Source organism: Protopterus annectens, chromosome 14.part0, assembly GCF_019279795.1.
Source record: "Protopterus annectens isolate FY-2018-M chromosome 14.part0, PAN1.0, whole genome shotgun sequence".
NCBI classification, from domain to species: Eukaryota; Metazoa; Chordata; order Ceratodontiformes; family Protopteridae; genus Protopterus; species Protopterus annectens.
The window spans coordinates 1,113,912,489-1,113,936,251 of record NC_056748.1 but is presented as its reverse complement, the minus strand read 5'-3'; the positions used below and the strand labels follow the sequence as shown (position 1 = coordinate 1,113,936,251).

Genomic DNA, 23,763 nt, shown 5'->3' with positions numbered 1-23,763 from the left:
TCTGCTCTATCCTTCTATTTGTACTAGTTCATTTAATCCCTGCATACGGCTGTATATGCTGTATCATTCACTGAAAAAGTACTGTATTTTCTAAGATATATCTTAGAAAAGCTCTGTGTGTATGGTAACACATATGTACAAGATTCTGGTTCAGTTTCTAGTAAAGGGGGGTAGTATGGGAACCCAGAAGTCAGATGACCAGATGTATGTGATGTCATTCTGTAATCTGAAATACTCATAGTCATCAATCAGTTCTCCCTTCCTTATACTTCATACAATGTTATAATACATTTAAGATTGGATTGCTAAATGTCTTCATCATATAGATATTAACTTGCTGTAGCTAATAGTGGGTTTACTCCAATTTGTAACTTAGTTGTATGTTGTATTAATGTCAGTTTTAGTGTATGTTGCACTTATGTCTCCTTGGAGCTTTTCTCCTCAGGCCTCCATTGAAAATGGGCTCATTCTGGTCCAGTAGACACTTCTAGTAAACAAATGTAAAATAAAATAAAAAGTAAATAAAGTCCAGGGATGAAATAATGTTTTAATACTAGATGAGACAGAAGTCTCAAAGCAATCTGTTTTTTGGAACTTTACATAGAAGGATCTCTCACCCAATTCATCTTGACTTGCTTTATTAAGTAATCAGGGACTACTAACTCTTTAGATCAGTCAGGAAAATATAGTGAGATTGGTTAAGTACCATTTTTCTGGGTTCTTATTAGAAGACCAAAGACACATTCTTTCAAATGCATCTTGGTTGAACATAAAAGACTGAAACGGCAAAATATTGAAGCGGCAAGTAAGCAAATTCTTTCCCTGGGAAAGAATTTGCTTGGCCGCTTTGGTACTTTGCCATTTTCGGCACTATAGTGCAGTCTCAGAGTTAAGTAGGGGGGTGTCGGGGGCACTTAATGTAATGTTATAAAGTGTTTTCTTTCATTTTTTTTTTGTTTTTGTTGGAACAGCGATTTTTTTCCCTTGGAAAAAAATCGTTGTTCTGACAGTTCGATATTGTAAGCTTTCGCTTCATAGGGTCGATTAATCACCGTTCACTTTTTTAAGCATTCGGTGATGTAATATAGACCCATTTTTCTGTACCTCTGTAAATCTATTCATGTATATTATTTGAATATTCCTGTGATTGAAATTCTGGTGTTTATTGTAAATAGATATTTAATATTTTCATGTTATTTTATTATTTATTATTAGACATATTTAAACTTTTCATTGTGGCTGGTCTTTTAGAGAATATTTTAACATTTGAGAGTACTTATACTTATTTGGTGACACTGTGGCCACTCCTAAAAGCTTTACTGCATTGGTCAAACACTACCATTTGTATTAATGTTAATTTCACTCAGCATAATTGGGTACCCTTGTAAGGGCCTTAGAGTAGCTGCTTTGGAGTGTCTGGTGGCAGTAACTACTTTATAGTCTGGGAAAAGGGTAGCAGAGCCGGTAAATCTATGCCAGACTTTCCCAGGTGTGTGTGTGTGTGTGTGTGTGTGTGTGTGTGTGTGTGTGTGTGTGTGTGTGTGTGTGTGTGTGTGTGTATGTAAATCAGATCTCAAAGTGTGTGTGTGTCAGCTGCTTGGAGTAGGGACACAGAGCACTGGTTTCACAGAGAGAATGGTGGAGGACTTGGCTTGGACACTTGGCTGAGGACTCAACTCTACAGCTATGCCAGCTATGCAAAGAATTTTTTCATTATTCGGGCTCCGTCTCGTTGGATACCACCCTGCATCTGCTGTTCATTCTAGTTTTTATTCTGCTTATTGAGTTTGTTGGTGTTTTGTTATGGATGCAAGTGGCCAGGTGACCAGCGTTGATGGTGCCGATTTACAAAGTGTCTTGACATCTGTGACGCTTCTTACCAAGACTGTTGCTGAACTATCAGCCAAGGTCGATAATATTATCAGGGACAATGCTGGCTTGAGAAATAGACCTTTGGACACTTCACAGTCTAGTTCTTGTTCTTCCATTCCTCCGGGACAAGGAAATAATTGCCAGGGTAACGGGAATAAGGAAGTGACGTATTCCACTACCATTGGTGCGTCTGGCACTCAAGGCTTGAATATGCATGAGCCTCATGAAGCGGACTATGTTAACATTTCCATAGAACATTGGTTAAAAACTGATCTCGGTTTAAATTGTAGGAACGAGAATGTGAATCCTGACCTGGGTACACTAGATCAACAAATCCACATGTTTAAAACTTTGTTATTCAAATATAAGAAAATTTAGTTAGAAAATGAGTACCTAACTGAATGTATTAAGAGGGAGCAAGTCCCTAAAGGACTACGAATGTGGAAATATCCAACCGGGTTGGAAAAGGATTCACATCTTTACAAAGAACTTTTGGGATTTTTTAACAGACAAGGCTGTGAATTGTTACGTATTCTTATTGTGGATAACAATAAGAAAATGGCATTATTGTTAAGAGAAACTAATCAGGTAGATGTCAACATTAAAAATGACTTATTGTTTGAATCTAAGAAAAATGTTTTTAATGCTGTGTTTGATACTGTTTATAACGAACTCAGTGATTTAAAAGGGAGAAAGGAAAGGAAATTATGTAGGGACAAAATGGATTATGAGAAGGGTGTGGCTTATCCAGACCCCCCAAGAGGGCAATTTAATCAAATGACTGGTAATCACAGTACTTATACGTTAGGGCAAGCTTGTGAGACACAAGATGATAAGGAAGGAGAGGAAATCCCTTTAGAACAAGCCCCCCTCAGGAGATCAGAGAGGCTAATCAACCAAAGACAGATGAGGTCGAATTATTACAGTCCTCGATCTGCACCACGGAGGGGGAGGGGGGGATGGAACAACTACCGGAGATAAGCAGCCCATCACATACTGAGACTGAGAATGTGATTTGGGTGACTTCAGTATTTATAATTACAGTGGTCTTACTGTCACTAGGGAATGGGCCAATTTTCTATCCAAAGGTATGAATTTTGTGCCTACTAGCAAGGGCAACATAGTAGATGTTATGGTGCAGTTAAAACTATTTACAAGGAAATTAAATCTAGCTTTATTTTTTCCTGATAGTAATTTTACTTGTGGCTCAAACCTTAGAAGACCAAGTACCTTTCAACCTCCCAATCACCCTTTGGTACAAATATTTGAGGTTCTATGTGAAAACGACATTAGAACACGATTGGGTTATAGGCATAATGACTCACCCATAGACAATTTAAAAATAGAGGAGAAGGGTATTTTAAGTGAAATTTTACATCAGGCTAATATAAGACTTATGAAACCGGACAAGGGTGGGGGTCTGGTTATTATGAATACTGATGATTACAATAGTAGAATGTTTGACATACTATATAGTGAAGTGTACACTGAGACCTCACGAAATGAATTAAACATAGCATATCGTAACATTGACTTAGAATTGGAGCAACTTTTACTGAATAGACAAATCACACTAGACACACACAACTACATTTTAACCAAGCATCCCAGGATTCCCACCATATTTGGAATACCAAAAATTCACAAATCAATACACAGTCCACCTTTAAGACCCATTGTAGATGCTAAAGCCTCCAAAACATTTAGTATAGCAAAATACATTGACAGTATGACTAAGGGGGTCCTTGATAATCAGACTACTATAATTAAGGACTCATGGGACTTCCTTGGTAAAGTCAATCAGAATATGTATGACAGTAACCTCATCCCGGTGACTATTGACGTCTGTGACCTGTTTTCAGTTATACCACATGATATAGGTCTGGACTGGTTCTATGAGTTTCTATGCAGTAATTCGTCATTGAATCATGACACCATCTTGACCATCCGTACTTGTATGGAGATGGTTTTGGAAAACAATTTCATTACATTTGAAGGACATTTATTTAAACAAAGGCTTGGAGTTGCCATGGGTGCATGTTGTGCACCAATCTTCGCCAACATTGTCTTAGCACATTAGGAAGATCAATACATTTTTAACTCCGAATTCAGGACTTCATGGGTATTGTATGGGCGATACCTTGATGATATTGTCCTGTTTTGGAATCAATCAGAACAAGATTTGAATAGGTTCTTTTCATACATGAACAGTACCACCAGTTTTTTGAGATTTACTATGGTCAGGGATCTAGATTATATTCATTATTTGGATATTACCATAAAGAAAGATTATGTGAACAACTGTTTTATTTCCCAACTATATAGGAAACCAACCTATTCTAACACATTATTACATTTTACTAGTGCACATCCTTTGCACCAGAAGAAGGCCCTGGTCAAGGGCCAATGTGTTAGATTGGCCAGGATGGTGTCTGACATTTACGACTTTACCAAGGAATGTGACAATTTGTCCACTATGTTTCAGAGAAGAGGTTATCCAGAGCCTTTTCTATCAAACATCATTCAGGAAGTTATAAATAGGAGGACCAGTGGACACTTTAGAGCCCTATTGGGCAATAGGGATGGCCACAATAATGAGGCACAATAATACTATTTTTACACATGCATTGACACTCACATATTCTGCAGATACATAATACATAAATATTGGAAGGTTTTTGATAATGACATTGGGGTCTTGGACAAGATAGGTAAGAGACCCACTATAGTTTATAAAAAGAGTACATCAATAAAAGGACTACTTGAAAAAGGCAAACCTAATCTCACTAGAAGTGGCACGTAAAATGTGGTAGATGTCCCCAGTGCCCTTTCATGATGGATACAGACAAACTGAATCTTAAGAATTTTGGATCCATTACTAATAAAAAGAAAATGTTTTGCTATACTAAGGGGGTTGTTTATATTGCAGTATGTAAAAACTGCCAAGGTTATTATGTGGGGAAAACAAAAAATGCTTTTAGACTTAGAGTCTACCAACATTTATATGATATCAAGCAGAAAAATATGAAGAATGCATTCTTTAGGCATATTAATGACCAAAGTAATCACAGTTTTAGTTTTTTTATTCTTGAACAAGTTGATTTGGGACAAAGGGGCGGACCTGTTGAGGAATATTTGGAGTTCATTGAGTTAAAGTGGCAGATCAGACTGAATGCATACTCCCCTCCAGGTCTTAATGATAGAATTTCTATAGCACCACTTTTGAAACTTAAACAGTTATTTATGTTATGATTTATTTATATTGTTATTGGTATTTTTTGCCTTATAACATTCTTTACATGTGACACTATTGATTTAACATTTGGTTAGTTGACTTTTTGTGTACTTGCAAACAGCGGGAGTATTCACTACTACCTTACACTTCCTGTGATGTTTCTTAATTGAAAGGAAATGATGTGGGGTAATATTTTACTAATTGACTGGGTGTGTATTTAAGGAGTTATCAGCCAGCAATTCACTGTTCTGAAGAAGTCTGAGTGTTGACGAAAGCGCTTAACTTGTTGTTTTATCATTTTTAAACTGTGACTTTATGTGTATTTGTACTTCATTTTGATCATTGGATTGAGTAAAGAAAGAATTTTTTCATTATTCGGGCTCCATCTCGTTGGATACCACCCTGCATCTGCTGTTCATTCAAAGTGTGTGTGCGTCAGCTGCTTGGAGTAGGGACACAGAGCACTGGTTTCACAGAGAGAATGGTGGAGGACTTGGCTTGGACACTTGGCTGAGGACTCAACTCTACAGCTATGCCAGTGGGGAGTCTTACTGGAGATCTGGAGAGACAGAAAGGGAAACCCAGTCCCCAGACTGAGTGTGTTCCCTGTGTGCTGTTAAGGGAAAATGAACTTGATTCAGAGAGCTGCATCTAGAAATAATATCTACATTTGTTCCAAGTGAGCATCCCTCTCCAGTGTCAGTGGTGAGGACTCAGGCTCTTTGATCTGGCCCGGGGGGGGGGGGGTACATCACAACTGGTTCAATTAATGATTTGCTTCATTTTCAGACCTCTTGTAATAGCACTCTGTTATCAGGTAGTCCTTTTCTAGGACAATGTGCTTCACCTCCATTATCCTGAAATATACTGGTGCATTAAGTACATTTCTCTCTGCTATTAAGTTTTAACGGTTTTTGTTGTTGTTGTTTTTAAGGGGGGTTAACTTGTACTGCTTCTGTCTTCTCTACCATATAATGTTACATCCACAGTTAAATATAAAATGGTAAAAACATTTGTAACTCTTTTTTTTTAAACAACAAGGCTAATAAAACATTAACCTTGCGAGTCTCTACCCCTCTTCTTTTGACAGAATAAAAGCAGCTATGGTCAAAAATACAACAATGTACAATTATGTTCTGTTGCAAATAACGCCATAAGTCATGTGTAAAGACTGTCAGATGGCAACAGACTGATCCTTCTTACTGACTTACCTACATGCATGTAATGTGCAATATTAGCTGTATACCATTTGTTATAATATTTCTGTATCTTGTTAACTGCCTAATCGGTGTGGATCATGGCTGAAAAGGATCAATGAACTAACACACCAACTCATTGAATAAATGCAATAAAATAAGTAAGAACGGAAATGAAGCAAACATTGCAAAAGTTAAACAGTTTTAATTTAATAATGGCACAGATTAAATTAGTCTAATATGAAACTGGAACCACACAAATTTAAACAACACAACAGATCCCAAATGCCACTGAGCCCATACATAACCATAGACTTTCACAGCAAATATCATCCGCATGGCCAGCCTAATCGGTCTCTCCATACCCAGCAGATACCCTACAAATCACAGTTCCATTACAGTCCATCTCTTTGAACTCCAGCTATGGATGCTCTAAAAATGTCTTAATTATTTCACTGTTTATAGTACCTTGTTAGAAGTTCTGTTGCACACATCCTCCACTCTTTCCTTGAAATAAAGATTCCCTCACATATAGTGCATAATCCATTCACTTTCTATCTTTCTTCTTTATTGTGTTTTTCCTGCATAACTAATTCTAATTCTGAAATATGTTTAACAGTACCTGTTATTAGTAACATTCAGTGGAATTCTAGGCTGAAAAAGATGACACGAATGTCGTTATGAAAGTTTACACGTATGACATGTGAGTAATGGTTCTCGGACTGTCTCAAACCCAGAGCCATAGCACCCTCTTCTTCCCATATCCTCCATAAAGGCTTGCAGTAGGCACTACCTGAATTTTGTCTACAAGCACTGCATTCTACCTTATAAATATGTAAAATTATAGTAAAAAACTGCTTTTATCTTCTGTTTAATCATCACTATAAACAGCTTCTTGGCTTCACTGTTAGCCAGTCTTCAAATGCATTTTCCATGTATGGCATTTTATGAATTCCTTTTTAAAGACTGCATAAATCATTCAACTGTTTAAGCTATCTGCAGTTTGAAGCAGCAACAAGATTTGGCCATCTCACTCAGTACCAAGTACACATTTTAAAGGAAAGCACACACCAAGCCGCCTTCTTTTAAGAATCAAGCTTTAAATAAATAATGTTAGTTTTTCAAAGCAGGCTTGGTCTTAGAGGTAACTACTGAATCTCCCTAATGAAAAGATTCTGGAAGAAAACTCCACCCTCCAGCATTGTTAATCTTACCCCAGAGTTATGGTTTCTCCTTACTATATCACCTGCATATTGCTTACATCTCAGAAAGCTTCATTTCACCCTGTTTCCCCTGCTACAGACAATGAAAATCACAGCATTTCCCCTATTCAAATCTAACATTCTCAGTCAGCCTGACCAAGGCTAGACAATAAAAATTCTATAACAACAGTGAAAAAGGGGGACTAGTCTCAAAATGAAAAGTGAACCATGTGATGTACTTTGATCACCGCAGGAAATCATAATGCAATAAAAAACATCAAACGATGTGAGTCCTGGTAAAATAAGAATCCGAAGCTGGTAGGGCAAACTTTTAATGAAGAATAAAACAAATGGATTAAGAGCTTTCATCCCACCTGGGGGACTTTATCAGAATAATGTAACATCACTTTCTCTTTCCTTTTATAACCCAGTGTACCCTGAGTTAATTAAAAGCAAAAAAGATAATGCAACTTGAAACGTACTGAATTAAAAAAATAGTTCAATTATAGTATTCTACTATTAAAATACCTTAAAATGCTAAAAGATACTAAAATAGTACGATCCAAAATTGTTATTCTTTCCCTTCTCTGGACTGTGAACATACAAAATATTTCAATTATAGTGATTTGTAAAAGTTACTATTCAAATACCTTAAAAACTACTGAAAAAGTTTTGTTCATAGGTTCATAGGTTGGTACTAGGCTATCTGCCCGAAGGCATTTATAAGCCTTGCCGGAATGTGTTGGCTTTTGCCACCCCCTTAGATTAGTTCCCTGTCCCTCTGTCCAGCAGAGCCAATGAAGTGATCACTGGGGTAAACTTTCTGTTTCCCATCCACTCGTCAAGGTTTCTCTTGAAGAGGGTTACTGAGGAGCTGTGCCTAATGTAGATTGGAATCTTGTTTCAGAGCATGGGAAGTCTCTGGGACAGGAATCTATCCCTCCAGCATGTCCTATTTATTGGTGTGGTGAGGTTTAGATCCCTAGAGCATGTGGCTCGAGGGGATATGATTTTCTTTAGGTGGAGCATGTCCATCAATTCTGGGTTGGTCTTGGCCTTGTATGTCAGGCAGAGATCACCTCTGAGTAGGCGGTATGCAACTGAGTACAGCTGGAGTTTCTTCAGTCAAGCTATATAGAGCATCTATTTGAGGTCAGTGATCCTCTTGGTGAGGTATTTCTGTGGTCCTTCCAGCTGTTGGAGGAGTCTTATAAGGTACATCCCAAATAGGGTGTTGTACTCTAAGATGGGTCTGATGAGTGATGTGAAGAGGGGCACAATTACCTCTTTTGATCTGGATGCAAACCCTTTTGTGATTAGGTGGGCCCAATAGAAGGATTTTCTAACCCCTTCGGCAATGTGATTATCAAAGGAGAGGTTACTATCTACTTCGGTCCCCAGATCCCTTCCCTTATTACGTCTTCCATATTTAGGGGACTACCACCTATGTGGTAGTTTGTGGGTACTTTGTTTTTACCAAAGGGGGTGACTATGCACTTTTTGGCATTTAGCTTGAGGCATGGTTTTGACACCAGGTATCTGTCTCAGTGAGACCCTTTTTGAGGATGTCTGTGTCAGTCAGAGAGTCAATTATAGCCCCTAGGTTGCAGTCATCTGCGATCTAGGTCAGCCATAGTCCTCCTGTGCTTGCCTGTACCTCTGAGAAGTATATGCCGAACAGGAGGAGTCCTAGGACTGAGCCCTGGGGAACACAACTTTTAACCAGTTTAGAGTGAGACCTAGCTCCCACAACTCTTACCATGTGGGTTCTGTTCATGAGCCAGTTGGCAACCCATCTCGTAACATAGGGGGTTATGTTCAGGCTGGTGAGCTTGTCAATAATACCTGAATGGGGAATGGTGTTGAAGGCCTTTGCAAGGTCTAGGTAGGCTGTGTGGACCACCTTTCCCTCATCTATTGCCTTGGTAACTGTCTCAAAGAAGTCCACCAGGTTTAGGAGGCATGATCTGCCCTTAACAAAGCCGAACTGGGTAGGGTCCAGTGTTTGGAGGTTCCCAATGTCTCTTTTAATGAAATCCATGATGATGCGCTCCACAGTCTTGCAGACCAAGCTAGTCAGGCTTATAGGGCAATAGTTCCCAGAGTCTGTTGTGGCTCCACCTTTGTGGAGTGGAATAACTGTTGCTGTGTGCCATTCTATTGGCTCGTAGCCTGTGGAGAGGCTGAGTTTGAACAGTGTGTTTAGGTGAGGGGTTAGTTTCAGCTCGTGTAGGATGCAGCCTGGGACACTGTCTGGTCCCATTGATGCTGTGTTTTTGGCTTTGGAGAGGGCTGTTGTAACCTGAGTGTCTGTGATTTCAGTGGCTCTACATTCTTCTAGTATGGTTATGGGCCCTTTTGGGGGTGGGGGGAGTGAAGTTTGCACTGAACCTGTCTGCCAGAATGTTGGCAATATCGGTCGGGTCAGTGTATTTTGTGCCATTCTACACTAACTCTGAGCAGATCTGAGAATTGCCACTTAGATTCTTGACATAGCTAAAGAATGCCTTGTGGTTATCTTTGGCATCCTTGGCAATTTTTCTTTCAAAGCTAGCCTTGGCTGATTTTATGAGGGATCGTAGTTTCTTGCTGATACTGATCAGGGATGTCTTCCCTTCTTGGGATTTTACTCTTTTCTGTACTAATTTCCTCCTTCTATTGTACATCTTGTTTATGGTCCACCAGACTGGTTTCCTTTTCTTGGAGCAGTGAGTCTTGGTTTTGCTTGGGATACCACGATCCATGCATTCTTGTAGGTGCCCATAGAGTGCATTAGTAAAGGATTATGCAGCTTGGACAGCGTTATCCTTTAGCATGGGGGCTTTGAAACATTCCACCTCAATCTTAAGTAATGTGAAGTTTGCTTTTGAAAGGTTTTTCATGGTGGTTTCTTTGACCGGGGGTGGGGGCAGAATGTGGATATCCAGAGTGATTAGTTTATGGTCAGATCTAACCAGTGAGGGGTTGACCTCCAGTGTGGAACACTGGTTGCCCATGTTGGGGATGACCAGGTCCAATATGTTGTCACCTCTTTTGGGGTTGTTGAGTTTATAAACTCTAGGAAGTGTTGGGCAAGGGAGTTAGTACTTGAGTAGTTCTCCCAGTAATGTTTGGGTAATTGAAATCACCCAATATCAGGGTGTTTGGTAGGACCTTTATGTTTCCCAGTGTTTCCAGAAATTCGGAATGGGGGTCCTGGGACATGGTGGGTGATCTGTAGCAAGCTACAATTTGAATTGCAATTTTGCCCGTTGTTAGTTGAACGTGGATGATCTCTGAAACATCATGCTGTGCCACTAACCTGGATGTGTGGGTATCCTTGATGAATATGGATACGCCCCTACCTTTTGCATTTTGGTCTGGGTTTTGTGGCTGAAATGCATGGTGTGAGTTGTAGCCTGGTAGTGCTGGGGTGCTCTCTGGAGCCTTAAACCAGGTTTCTGTTACTGCACATATATTGATTTTCTCCATACTGAGGAGTGCCTCGACTGCATGCATTTTGAGGTTTAGACTTCTGGCACTGAGAAGCATTACCCTCAGTTTTTTGTTACTTGTGGTATTTATGGCGGTGGGTTTGTCTTTTGAGCCTTGTCTAAAAAAGGCACTATGAGGCCGGCAAGAGCCTTGGCCAGTATTCGAAAGCCTAAGGATGACAGGTGCAAGCCATCTCTAGCGAAGCAGTGTGGCTTGTCGAGCATGTCATCCCAGGCTAACAGACACTGGATCCCCTTTGAGTGACACCAGAAGCTTAGCCAATTGTTGACATTGATATTTTTTTCATTATACCATGGTTTCACTCTTGGTGAGGGCAGGATGCTACTCAGGGTCAGGGTCATACCGGCCTGGGCTACATGATCAGAGAGCTCCTCCGTGTCTCTTTTCATGTAGTCCGGGGAGTTATGGCTCAGGTCATTCACACCAACATGGACAATGACAGAGTCGTATTTGTACTTGTTCTGGAGTGACCTGAGTGCTTGTGTTATGTGGCAGATCCTGGCACCCTGTTATATCCTTTATCCAGATTGCAGACATAAAAACATTTGAAAGATGAAAATTGATAAAATAAATAATACAATATAAAAATGTTGTTGTTACCCTCTTCTGTATTGTTGGAATAAAAACATGTATGGGGTACAGTTAGAAGAGTGAATGAATTGAAAAATAAGTTAAAAATTAGTTAAAAAATGAGTAAATTAAAAATAGTTCCAGCTCTTATAATTTCATAGCTTTAAATTTAAGTATAGGCTGTAAAGCAATACTATCATTTAAACCAGGTGGCCTTACTCCATTAAGCCTAAGTTGCCACATTACTTCCCTATATTCTACATAAATGTCCCGATGACTCCCCCTCAGGATCTTTTTCCAATATTTCCATCTTTTGTACTTATCATAACCGTGCATGTGCCTGGCAAGGGCATTATTGATGTTCCTGCGGTGATGTTGTAATTGTATTCAGAAATTCTTTTTCGTAATGCCCTCTCAGTTTTACCTACATAGAATCCATCACATTCTGAACATTTTGCCAAGTACACAATCCCACTAGATCCACAGTTGCTTTTCACAAACTTAAGAGGGGAATTTAAAATGTTATTTAAAACTACAATGTCTTGTTCATTAATCCAAGAACATTGCTTGCAAGCACCAGATTTATGTGCTCCTATATTCCTTTTACCCTCCTTTTTTGTGTTGGTTCCCTCCAAAACTTTTTTTCAAATTAATAGGAGTCTTGTTAATAAACTGGGGTTCATTACCCACAATTTTATCCACCTCATTACAGCCCTTCACAAATTTCCAGTTGACCCTTATTACATTTTTAACGTCCCCTGATAGTTCATTATAAGCTACTATACAAGCACTCAAGAAAATACTTTCTTGTCCTGGTGCTGTGAATTGTCCATTGGTCTATGAACTAATTGTTTCTCCTAATAGGGGTGTAAATTTGGTCCCCCATGAATTTGTCATCTCACTAAAATTTTCTTGTAACATTGATTCAGGATATCCTCTGTTCATAAACATTGACTCCAGTATATTCACTTCTCCATCCAAATCGCTTCTGCCAGAAGTCATTCTAGCTATCCTTATATACTGCCCTCTAACTAAGTTTTTCTTAAAAGCAAAAGGGTGTGAACTGCTGTAGTTCGAGTATGACTTACTAAAGACTGGTTTTCTAATAATCTTGTTTTTTAAACCAACTTCTGTTTGCTCAACATGTACATCTAAATAATTAATAATCCTTTTACTGTATGTATAGGTGAAGGTTAAAAAGTGATAGATTGGTGCAAAAATGTCAATAAATTTATCAACCAAGTCATCTGGTCCTGACATTTATTCTTAGTGTATTTTAAGAAGCCCCACGTTGTATATGGTCTGTAAGCTGTTTATTTCAACAAAATGGTGTAAGAAACTTCTCTGTGTGGAAGATTTTCACTCCATATATCTCTAGTTAATCACTGTATATTAATCAGATCAGACAATAGTAGTAGAATTAGATAACTTAAACTTAAGTCAAAACAAAACAAAAAATAATAACAAATATATAATTGTACAGCATTACTAAGTTTTAGAAAGTAATCCAAGCAAGGCAGGCAGGCAGTCTGTTTTCAGTCGAAAATCCTTTAAGTACACAGACATGCGATCCAAGTAAAACAAAAACAGAGTAATAATTTCCTCACAAGCTTTCTAAATATATATATATATATATATATATATATATATATATATACTTTTTATCAGGCATGGGAGTGGTTTATTGTGCTGTAAAACAAAGTGTTATTGGTATACATGTTAAATTCACATCCCTTCCCCCATCAGTGTGACATTCAAGCTGGTCCTGCCCTACTTAGTAGCTGTCATAATAATATTATAACCCTTATGTACTTTAAATAAAATTTATAATGATGTGGTACCTCTTATTTAACCAGATTATTAAATAGATTATTAAGTCTGTGATTTTATCCAAGACAATATACTACATGGCTGGAAATATATCAACCTTAGTTCATTTGGCAATAAAAAAAAAAATTATGACAGCTGCTAAGTAGGGCAGGACCAGCTCAAATGTCACACTGATGGGGGAAGGGATGTGAATTTAACATGTGTACCAATAACACTTTGTTATACAGCACAATAAACCACTCCCATGCCTGATAAAAAGTATATATATATATATATATATATATATATATATATATATATATATTTAGAAAGCTTGTGAGGAAATTATTACTCTATTTTTGTTTTACTTGGATCGCTTGTCTGTGTACTTAATAAAGGATTTTCGACTGGAAACAGACTGCCTGCCTGCCTTGCTTGGATTACTTTCGAATACTTAGTAATGCTGTACAATTATATTTTTTATTATTTTTTTTTGTTTTGTTTTGACTTAAGACGAGTTTAAGTTTGCTACTTCTACTACTATTGCCTGATCTGATTAATATACAGTGATTAACTAGACATATATGACTTCTCCCATATCACTATATAAGACAGCTTCTCCCATATCACAGCCAATAGAAAGCCAAGTGACTTCCTTCTACTAAGCCTAAATATTAGAAGTATATCCAACAAAGTCCATGAACTCCATGCCACAATAGACTTGTACTCCCCAGATATAGTCATCCTGACAGAAACCTGGCTAAAACCTCACATTACCAGTGAGCAAATCCTCCCCACCGGTTACGGCATACTAAGATTAGACCAGCTAAACAAGAAAGGAGGCGGTGTAGCTATACTATTTAAACAGCATCTAAACATCCATATCTTAAAATCATCAGCTCCACAAATAGGCAATGAAGAAATAATATATACCAACCTCAAAATAAACCAAAACAAAACCATCAACATAACTGGATGCTACTTCCCACCTGGCCAAAACATCCCTCCACTAGAAAACCTCCTCAGCTGATCTACCCACCATCTCCCCCACGAAACTATAATTTTAGATGATTTCAATACTGACTGGCAATCCTGTTCTAGCAACCATCCAACCCATCATGTAAACCTTCATGGCTTCACCCAACTAGTCCAGTCGCCAACCAGGATAAATAAAAACTTCAGCAAGCACACTACCCTGGATTGGATACTAGTCAGTAAGAGCCCCCAGTCATATATAACAGGCTGCTTATCAGACAGCCTCAGTGATTACTCCCCAACATTCCTATTCAAAAAATACCTATACCAAGCTAAACCTGTCATCTACCATCAAATACGTAAAAAAACTAAACTTTAACCCACTCACATTCATCTCATCCCTCAAAGAATGTAACTGGCATCCTCTAAAGTACCTCAGCCTTGATGACGCAGTTGAATTTTTTAATACTACCTTCATGAGCATCCTTAATTACCATGCCCCCATAAGACTTTCCGGAACCAAAGCACAACCCTCCCCATGGCTACAGAAAACCACTAAGTCAGAAATGAAAAACAGGGATAAAGCCTGGGAGCACTGACGCAAAACGAAACCCCCCTCAACTAGACAGAAATTCTTAGAACTACGCAACAGAGTCAAAAAGCTAATAAAACAGGACAAATTCCAATACTACCAGTCTGCCCTAGACTCCTCCTAACACAGCCCCAAACAATTCTGGTCCTCCATAAACTCCATCCTCCACCCAGGTAAAGTCAGTATCCCTCCTCCTAACATCCCTCACTCCTCCGAAAATATTGCTACCTCATTCAACACACACTTCACACAAACCGTACTATCACTAGCTAGACAACACAACCCCCCCCTTCCCTCTAATCCACACCTTCAACTAGTAATCTCCCCACTGCCTTCTCTTTTTCTCCTGTACCTACCTCCAACATAAAAAAACTCTTAACTAAACTTAAGCCCACCAAATTAGCAGCAGACAACCTCCCAAGTGAATACCTACAAATCACAGCTGATGCTCTGGCCTACCCAGTATCCATCTTGATTAACCGATCTCTGTCAGAAAGTTACGTTCCCACACTATGGAAAGTATCACATATAATTCCCTTCCACAAAGGTGGCCCCTCCAAAGAATTAACCAGTTACTGCCCCATAGCTATTCTCTCTCCACTCTCCAAAATACTAGAGAGATGCATTCACTCTCAGGTCTCAGACTACCTCCTTACTAACAACCTCCTTTCCAGTACTCAGCATAGTTTCCGACCAAACCACAGCACCACCACTGCCTTACTCTCCTTCACTAACACTATCCTTCAGCATAAAAACAATGGCTATCTCTCCTCTGCTACTTCATAGACATATCTAAAGCATTTGACGTGGTCCCACACAAACAACTCATCTCTCTCCTCAATAACCTAGCCTTCTGTCAATCAGTCACCACCTGGTTTCAGAGTTACCTGTCTGACCGCCAACAATCCATTGTATGACAGAATGACATATCTCCCCAACTACCTGTCTCTGTAGGGGTTCCCCAAGGATCTATCCTTGGACCCCTACTCTTCTTTATTTTCACCAATAACCTAGCCTCTGCCACCAAATATGGCACACTCATACAATACGCAGATGACTCAACCATCATCTGCTCAGCCCAGTCCCTACCCAAACTGCAAAATGCCACACAGGAAGCCTTTTCCTCTGTTGAAACTTGGTTATCCGATGCCCAATTAATACTCAATCCAAGCAAAACTAAACTGCTCATCTTCCAACCAACCAAACATACTCAAAACAACTCTCACTTTAACATCACAGCAAAAGACAGCACCACTATACACCCAACAGAACACACCAAATTGCTATGAGTGGAAATAGACAATAAACTAAAATTTGACATTCACATATCCATGACCATAAAAAAGTCCACAAAAAACTAGGAGCATTATACAGAAATAAGCAACTTCTCACCAAAGTAGCAAAGATTTCAGTAGCAAATTCTACCTTATCTCCACCTTACTTTATGCCTCTCCAATATATACCAACCTAAGGCAATGCAATCTAAACAAGCTAGAGACCTGCTGCAATAAAATTGCCAAATTCACCACAGGGGCATCCTACCATAGTCACCACTGTCTCTCACTTGCTGAACTGGGCTGACTTGAACTCCTTCAATGGTATCAACTCTCACTCGCCCACAAACTAGTAAACCATCCACTAAATGTCCCATCCCTCCAGAATCGACTCCAACCCTATCGCACCACCAGACCACTAAGATCCAGCAACAAAAATCACTTGCAGATCACTAAAGCCAATAACTCTGCTGGTGAAGCACTATTCTCTTGCACCATAGCCAAATTATGGAACTCCCTCCCACCTACAATTACCTCCGTACCATCATGCACCCACTTCAAAACTTTACTAAAAGCGCACCTAAAAACATGCTGGTTATGCCCTTGCAACTCCCACTCTAATATCACCCACCCCATCCAACCACTACCTTTCTTTCCACCCCACTGACTACCTTGATTATAGCAAGCTCAGATGCTCATAAGCCTAGTACTTATTATACAGCAGGAACTTCTCATTGTAACATTTGTTAATGTCTGTTATGTACTTCGCAGATAAAGATTCTAGTTATCTACTGATGTGCTATGTTCTTCATCTGTAACTATGTTTGTAATTAATTGCTAGGTTAATCAAATTGTTAATCGCTATGTAAATCCAATGTAACTACTGTCTGTATATTTTAACTGTGGAGCTTTTCTCTGCGGGCCTCCGCTGAAAATGGACCTACTTCCAGTCAGACACTCCTGGTCAACAAATGTAAATAAATAAATAAATATGGAGTGAAAATCTTTCACACAGAGAAGTTTCTTACACTGTTTTGTTGTTGGACCCACTACACTTGTTTAGTGGGTTGTTTTGAGACTTCGGGGATACCACGGAGATTAATTGTTTTAAGCTGTTTATTTCATGACAGGACAGGTCAGGATTTGTATAACAGGACAAGATTTTTCTTTTGTGTACTGTGTGAATCCCAAAATCATATACATTTCACATTTATTGCAGCTAATAGAGTTGCACAGATGTACTATGCAAACACAAACATATTAGTTGTATGCTGTAGTCACGTCTTACAGGTGGACACTAGGCTAACTGCCCTGAGGGGCCATTTTAAGACTAGCCTGAGATTAGAATCAAACCCTGTTCATTGAGTCTATGAAGACCTTAACCATTACACCAAACCCACATTATAAAGATGGTGATTAAATGCAAGACTTCATTGTACCTGCTGTAAATAATAATAATAATAATAATAATAATAATTTCACTTGCATTTATAATTGTAAGTACCATACCTTGTGACTGTATTCTGTACAACTCTGTGTATGTTTTACTTTATATACAATTTTCTGTTCATGTCTTACACCATAATGCTCAGGTGTACCTCTCGACTGTCCACATTTTCACAGAATGTCCAGATTTTTGCTCATACTTTTGGTCTGTTTCTTATAAAATTGCATTTGTCTGTAAAATAACTGGCAAATCACTGAGAACTGAAGTAAAAAAATAAAGACATTTGAGTTCCAGACTTCATAGCCTTCAGAAAATTCAAGCTAATGCAAAACCTGTTATTCTATCAACTTTCTAAGTTTGTAAGAACAATATTTATTTATTTATTTATTTATTTTGTTTTTTGGCTAGTTCTAGCTGAGAAATTTTCCATTTTCAGTTCAGTTGGGGAGCAGTGCTCCACCTCAGTAAGATATACATACAAAAAAACTAATATCAAAAAAAAATATAATAATAATAATAATAACAATAAAATGGAGTTAGTGATAGGGTTTGCAAAAAACAAAAACTAGTAAACCCTTCAATGTTCCCTATTTTTGTGCCTTTGCCCCCCCCCCCCACACACACACACACACACACACAATATTTATGGCTTTGTCCAGATTTCTTTGAGAGCTATCTATACAGGTCATGGATGAAAAGGGTCTGCTGACCAGTTCATTTACCTGGTTATCAAACTGCAAAAATAAATGACTAAAGGAATGAATGAATGGAGTAGACAATAAGTCAGGAAGAGTACAAAAATGAATGACTTGTTCATTGTAACAGATCAAATTAAATTCTAGTATAATTCAAGTCAGTAGGTTTATAAAAGTAAGTCATTTTCCTCAAAGGATCCCAGCCTTATGCATAAGCCCTTTCCAGGTGCTGTTTTGCATAGAGCACAGTACAGAAGTTAACAATGTCCCAGTATTTATGAGGAGACTACATAATTACTTTAGTTAAATGCAGCTTCTCTTGTAATTGATTGCTCATGTCAAGAATGAATGTCACATGGTGAACAGCTGTCTCTACAGAACTTCATGTGCTACGTGTCTAAACTCATTTCATTTATAAACACCATACAATGAGGAGTTTACAAAAATACCATGAAGCTCTTGAACAAAGTATGCTATACATAAGCCATAGATGATATGCAAAATGAAAAAAAAAGTCTCACCTTCTGATATTCTCAGAAGAGTGCATTATTAAGCAGAGGCAGAAGTAACAGCTGAGAGTTGTTTGTGTGCATACATTAACAGCAACAGACTGACCAACAAAGAATGTGACAGCACCAGCATTTTAAAAGTGCTAGTGGTCAGTGTCAGAGAAGTACCAGAACAAGACCTTTAAATACAGAAATCAGACCCAGCAATCTGTAAAATATGTGGCAAATGAACTCTGCTGTTTGGGATAAGAACTCTGCTGTTTGGGATAATTATATAACTTTATCTCTTGCCCTTAAACAACGGCACAAAGTTTTGCAGTTAAGGGCTTATTCACTTCTGAGAGGTAACTGAGATCACTCATTTTTAGTTTTTTTGCAAGTAACAGTTTTCACTCAGTGATTCCACATGGACATAGAACTTTGAAGCCCGTAAACTATCACGTGCCTATCGATACAGAAATTAAAAATGATATTATTTTATTCTTTATTTTGCAGGTTGGGAAATATAATTTGAGCTCCTGTGAACTAATAACCTTAACAAATATTTTTTTAATGAAAATAAGCTTAGAACAAACGGCCCTGATATACTTGCTGCAAAATTTGACCTTGCAGTTTGAGAGAGAGAGAGAGTGACAGAGAGAGAGAGAGAGAGAGAGAGAGAGAGAGAGAGAGAGAGGCTACTTTTCTCTCAAGAATGGAAAAAGAAAAAAACACAAATCCTAACACAGGCAAACAAACTAAGGTTAACACCAAGAATAATATTTCAATGGTGCGACAAAGCTGATACTGCTGTGTGACAAAAGGCTCATCACCTGCCTAAAGAAATACTCCAAAATCTGCCATTAACACTGTAGCTCTGATCAGTCACTGACGGCCCATCAGAGGCTTCAGTGGAGATCATAACATGTTTTGCAGGTTACAGTCACTTTACTTCTATGTCCTGAAGTTTAGGGGAGGGAGGGATGGTAAGCAAGCAGCAGCTTTAAATGAAGTAGTATATCTGTTTGCCCTTGAAGCACATGTAGAATGTGGAGACCTTGATCCAAAAGTCAGACTCGCCATTAGGCATCAGGTAGGTTGTTGAGTGGGGAAAATACTAGGTGTTCAGAGCACTGATGACACAGCAGGAACTGTGACAAGCTGGTAGGATACCATGAAACAACAGCAATGTCACAAGACTAGTAACATGGACTGCTGCCCTCAGGGTTATTCCCAACACCGACATTCATTTTAACACAGCGATAAAGCGTGCAGAATTAATGAATGTCTCACATGCAGTGCTACATTACATGTGAGCAGACCTCTCAAGTGCATCTCATTATGAGGAGCAGTCCTTATTTTGAGTCTTAAAAAGACCATGTTCCCACAGTTTCCACATTCAGATGGTCTGTCACAAATTCAGTACAGTAGGAATTTTTTTTATTGATATCCACAGTAAATAACACTGGATCATATTAATATATCCAAAAAAAACTTTTACTAAGTATAAAGTAACATGTTTAGCCATCCTGTGAACTTTTAAATTAAAGTTTAAGTACCTGTTCCATATTTTACCCATTTCTTCCATACAATGAGAGGTAATAATCTGCATTTTGGAGATGCATCTGAGAGCAATCTTTAATATGATTATGTGCAATAGATAACTTGTCTGCTGTCATCACAGAAGGCGTTTACAATACTGGGAAGAACTTAATCATTCAAAACCCCTTCAGGACATTGCTGTTATAGCATACCCACTTAGTAATGTGCCAAATGCTGGGTATAAGGCTATGCACATGTATGTAAGCAGTAAGAACTTCAAGTCTGTAACACTGTTTCCTTGGATTTTTCCTTACTTTTAACTAGTACCAAGATAGCTTAAACAATAATGCTATCTGCAAAACTACAAAATCTACTACTATGATGTACTTTTCTTTAAATATACAATGGCGGAGACTGACTGAACTTTGTATTTTGAAATTTATAGTTGCACTTTGTAATTCAAAATGATTGAGAGGCTCACGTTTAGCATACCAAAGGGAATTATCACTGCCTGAGGTGACAAGAGTGCTTAATAACCCCATGAATGACGATGCTATACTTTGATGGGTAAAAATAAGCAGTAATCATAAGAAAATAAAAATAAATGAACAGACACCTCTTCATGTTTTATAGGTACTTAATATTTAAGTCTGTATTTTTTGTATACCAAACCATCTTGATATAGCAGTCAAACTGAGAGAACTCCCTTTACAGCAGACATAAATGTTTACTCATAACTTCCCTAATCTCACAACTGCAACTGCTCCAACTTAGCCAACTGCACATGTATAAAAAATACAAAAACAATTGTTAGTAAAGCATAATGAAGTGCCTTACAGCTCTACAGGAAATTAAGAATTCAGTCCATGGGAAAACGTGAGAGTTGGACACAAAACCCATCCCCAAAAGACTAATAAAAAGACTCTTCACCTTTTCCTTGTTTACCAGACAGAGCTCTGTACGTTAAAAGCACACTATCCAAAATGAACCCTCTATTTCACTACTTTTAATACCTTATGTGCTGTATTTTCACTTAAATATACATTATAAAAAATTAAGTAATACAGATTACAAAAATTAAACATTCAAAATCTTCATTGGTAGTGCCACAGCTGAGCTACCATATCAGAAGTCCACAGTAGGATTACACCACTTTAAACTGTTATTAAGCTTTTCTTGTGCATCCTTACAGAACAAGTAACTGATCTGCATACAGAAAGCCCTCCCTCGCAAATAAGAAACTTGTCACTTTTGCAGCTTGGTGCAGTTGCTCATTTAAACAGCTTAAACAATCACACTTTTAAGGAACAAGGGATTCGGTTTCCCAGCGTGGCTCCTGCACGCCCATATGCAAAGCTCACTTGGCAATGCAATGCTTGTTACCACTAACATTGCAAACTCATAAACCAAATAAGACAGAGTTATAAAGGACACAGGTCAACTTACCCCCACCAGTTTACAGCTGGTTCCTCCTTGTGGGATGGTTCCTCTCCTCCACCGGTGCCCGATGACCGACTTGGACAGCCGGGCTTATAATGATGAAGATGATGGTGGTCTCAGAGTTACAGCATCCGTTTCCTATTTTCCCTTTTATCCTTGAATTGCACAGATCGGTGTAAGATCCGAACCAGGAACACTTCGGTGATGTTGGTCCAGGTTTTAACAACTCTGCTTCTTGTGATTCTAGCTTTTGCATCCGTTCGGATTTACCGGTACCAGTGTTCCTCAGCACTTGCTGGTCCGGTGTTTCCTATTACCGGACAATGAAAGGATGGCCAGCAGGCAGGAAGGCTGGCAATGAATTCCGGGAGTGGCAAAAAGGAGGGGGTGCTTTATAAAAGGTTAAAGTGACAAAAACAGGAGAGTCCGCAAAAAGGGCTGAAGACTTTCAAAAAAGGCTAAACCATCCAGTTACACGTAACAACAGTGAATAAAAGAGGATTCCCGAGCAGTCAAAACCTACAGCTGCAGCTGAGTATATAGAAGAGGTTCATGGCGAAAACCCAAAGTAAAAAAAAAAGTGCAGCCATGCAGACTGGTACTGAGGCAGTCATTGTGAAGGCAGGCATTGAAAAGCAAGTTGTGGCTGGATCCCATGTGATTCCCTGCGCACAACTTACTCTTTCAGCAGCTAACAAGAGCCCCCTTCTGCTAGCAAACGCGTTCGCACCGCCCTCTGGAGTTGGACCCCCCCCCCTTTTCATTTTAGCACCTTTCCAGTCTGTCTTACAAGGTGGAATGCTAAGTAATCCTATTCACTTAGTAACTTTACTTAGCTTGTTGGCGAATGTGGCACATCCGGAGTTCGCGTCTCACACGCTGATAATATCACTCACTGAATACACATACACTTTGTTAAAAATATGGCAGCGATGGTTAGTCACAATGCTTAGTTCTACGATTTAAGGCGCTTAAAAAAGGCAAAACTACTTAATAATAATAGGTTTAGCTATCCTTTTGGAGAAACAGATGCTGTTATTTACGTGGCGTGGATTTCCTTCTGTGAGGTTACCGGTCTCCCTTATAGTATTTAAGTAAAACTCTCCAGCACTTTTAAATACAGTAAGGTAGTAAATGCTGTGAAACTCTGTCACATCTCAGAAATAAATAGGTAATTAAATAAATGCTGCAGCTGTAACAATCTTTCAGTGCCTACAGATTTACGCAGCGAAGGCACATATTTCTTATGGGATAATTCACCCTTAGTCAGTCACAAAATTAAGCAGACACGCTCAGGAACATAGTTTCTGTACTTATATAGCTGGAGCAAATTTCTTATACTTTTTGTAACGGCACATGAAACACTCTTAAATCAGAAACCGATTTAACAGTTTTTACTTTTAGCCTTAAATCTGATGCTTCCTGCATACATTTAACTTAAATCTATGCCATTTTTATAAAGATAGGTTTTCATTCATTAACTTTCATATGTTCATAGGTGTGTACTAAGCTAATGGCCCTGGTGCCTTTATAAGCCTAGCCCATACGATTACCCTGGCAGTCTTCCACCCAACCTTCGTTTACAGTGCCTCTCTCAAGTAGAGCCACTGGAGTGATCCCCAGGGTGAATTTTCTATTTCCCATCCACTCATCAAGATTTCTCTTGAACAGGGCCGGTGAGGTGCTCTGTTTGACATGTATGGGAAGTCTATTCCATAGCATGGGCAGTCTCTGGGTTATGAACCTGTCCCTCCAGCACGTTCTGTTGATTGTGGTAATGAGGTTGAGGTCTCTGGAGCATGAAAACCTATCTTTATAAAAGCTCATCATTGTCTTAATCTTAAAAAACTAGGCTGGCTGGAATTACCCAACCTAATACAATTCCACCAACTTACTATTGTCCACAAAGCCCTTTATCACCCTAACAACAC

At 38.7% G+C, this 23,763-nt stretch overlaps 1 protein-coding gene across 3 annotated transcripts in view; it reads right to left on the bottom strand.

Annotated features, from left to right (window-relative positions):
- CHST3 (carbohydrate sulfotransferase 3) overlaps positions 1-22,517 on the bottom strand; it is an 840,714-nt gene extending 818,197 nt beyond the window's left edge. For all 3 annotated transcript variants that reach the window (XM_044056902.1, XM_044056901.1, XM_044056903.1), the window contains exon 1: positions 21,839-22,517. The gene's annotated coding sequence lies outside the window, so the exon portion shown is untranslated. The remainder of the gene's footprint in view (positions 1-21,838) is intronic.
- Positions 22,518-23,763: the final 1,246 nt, after the last annotated feature.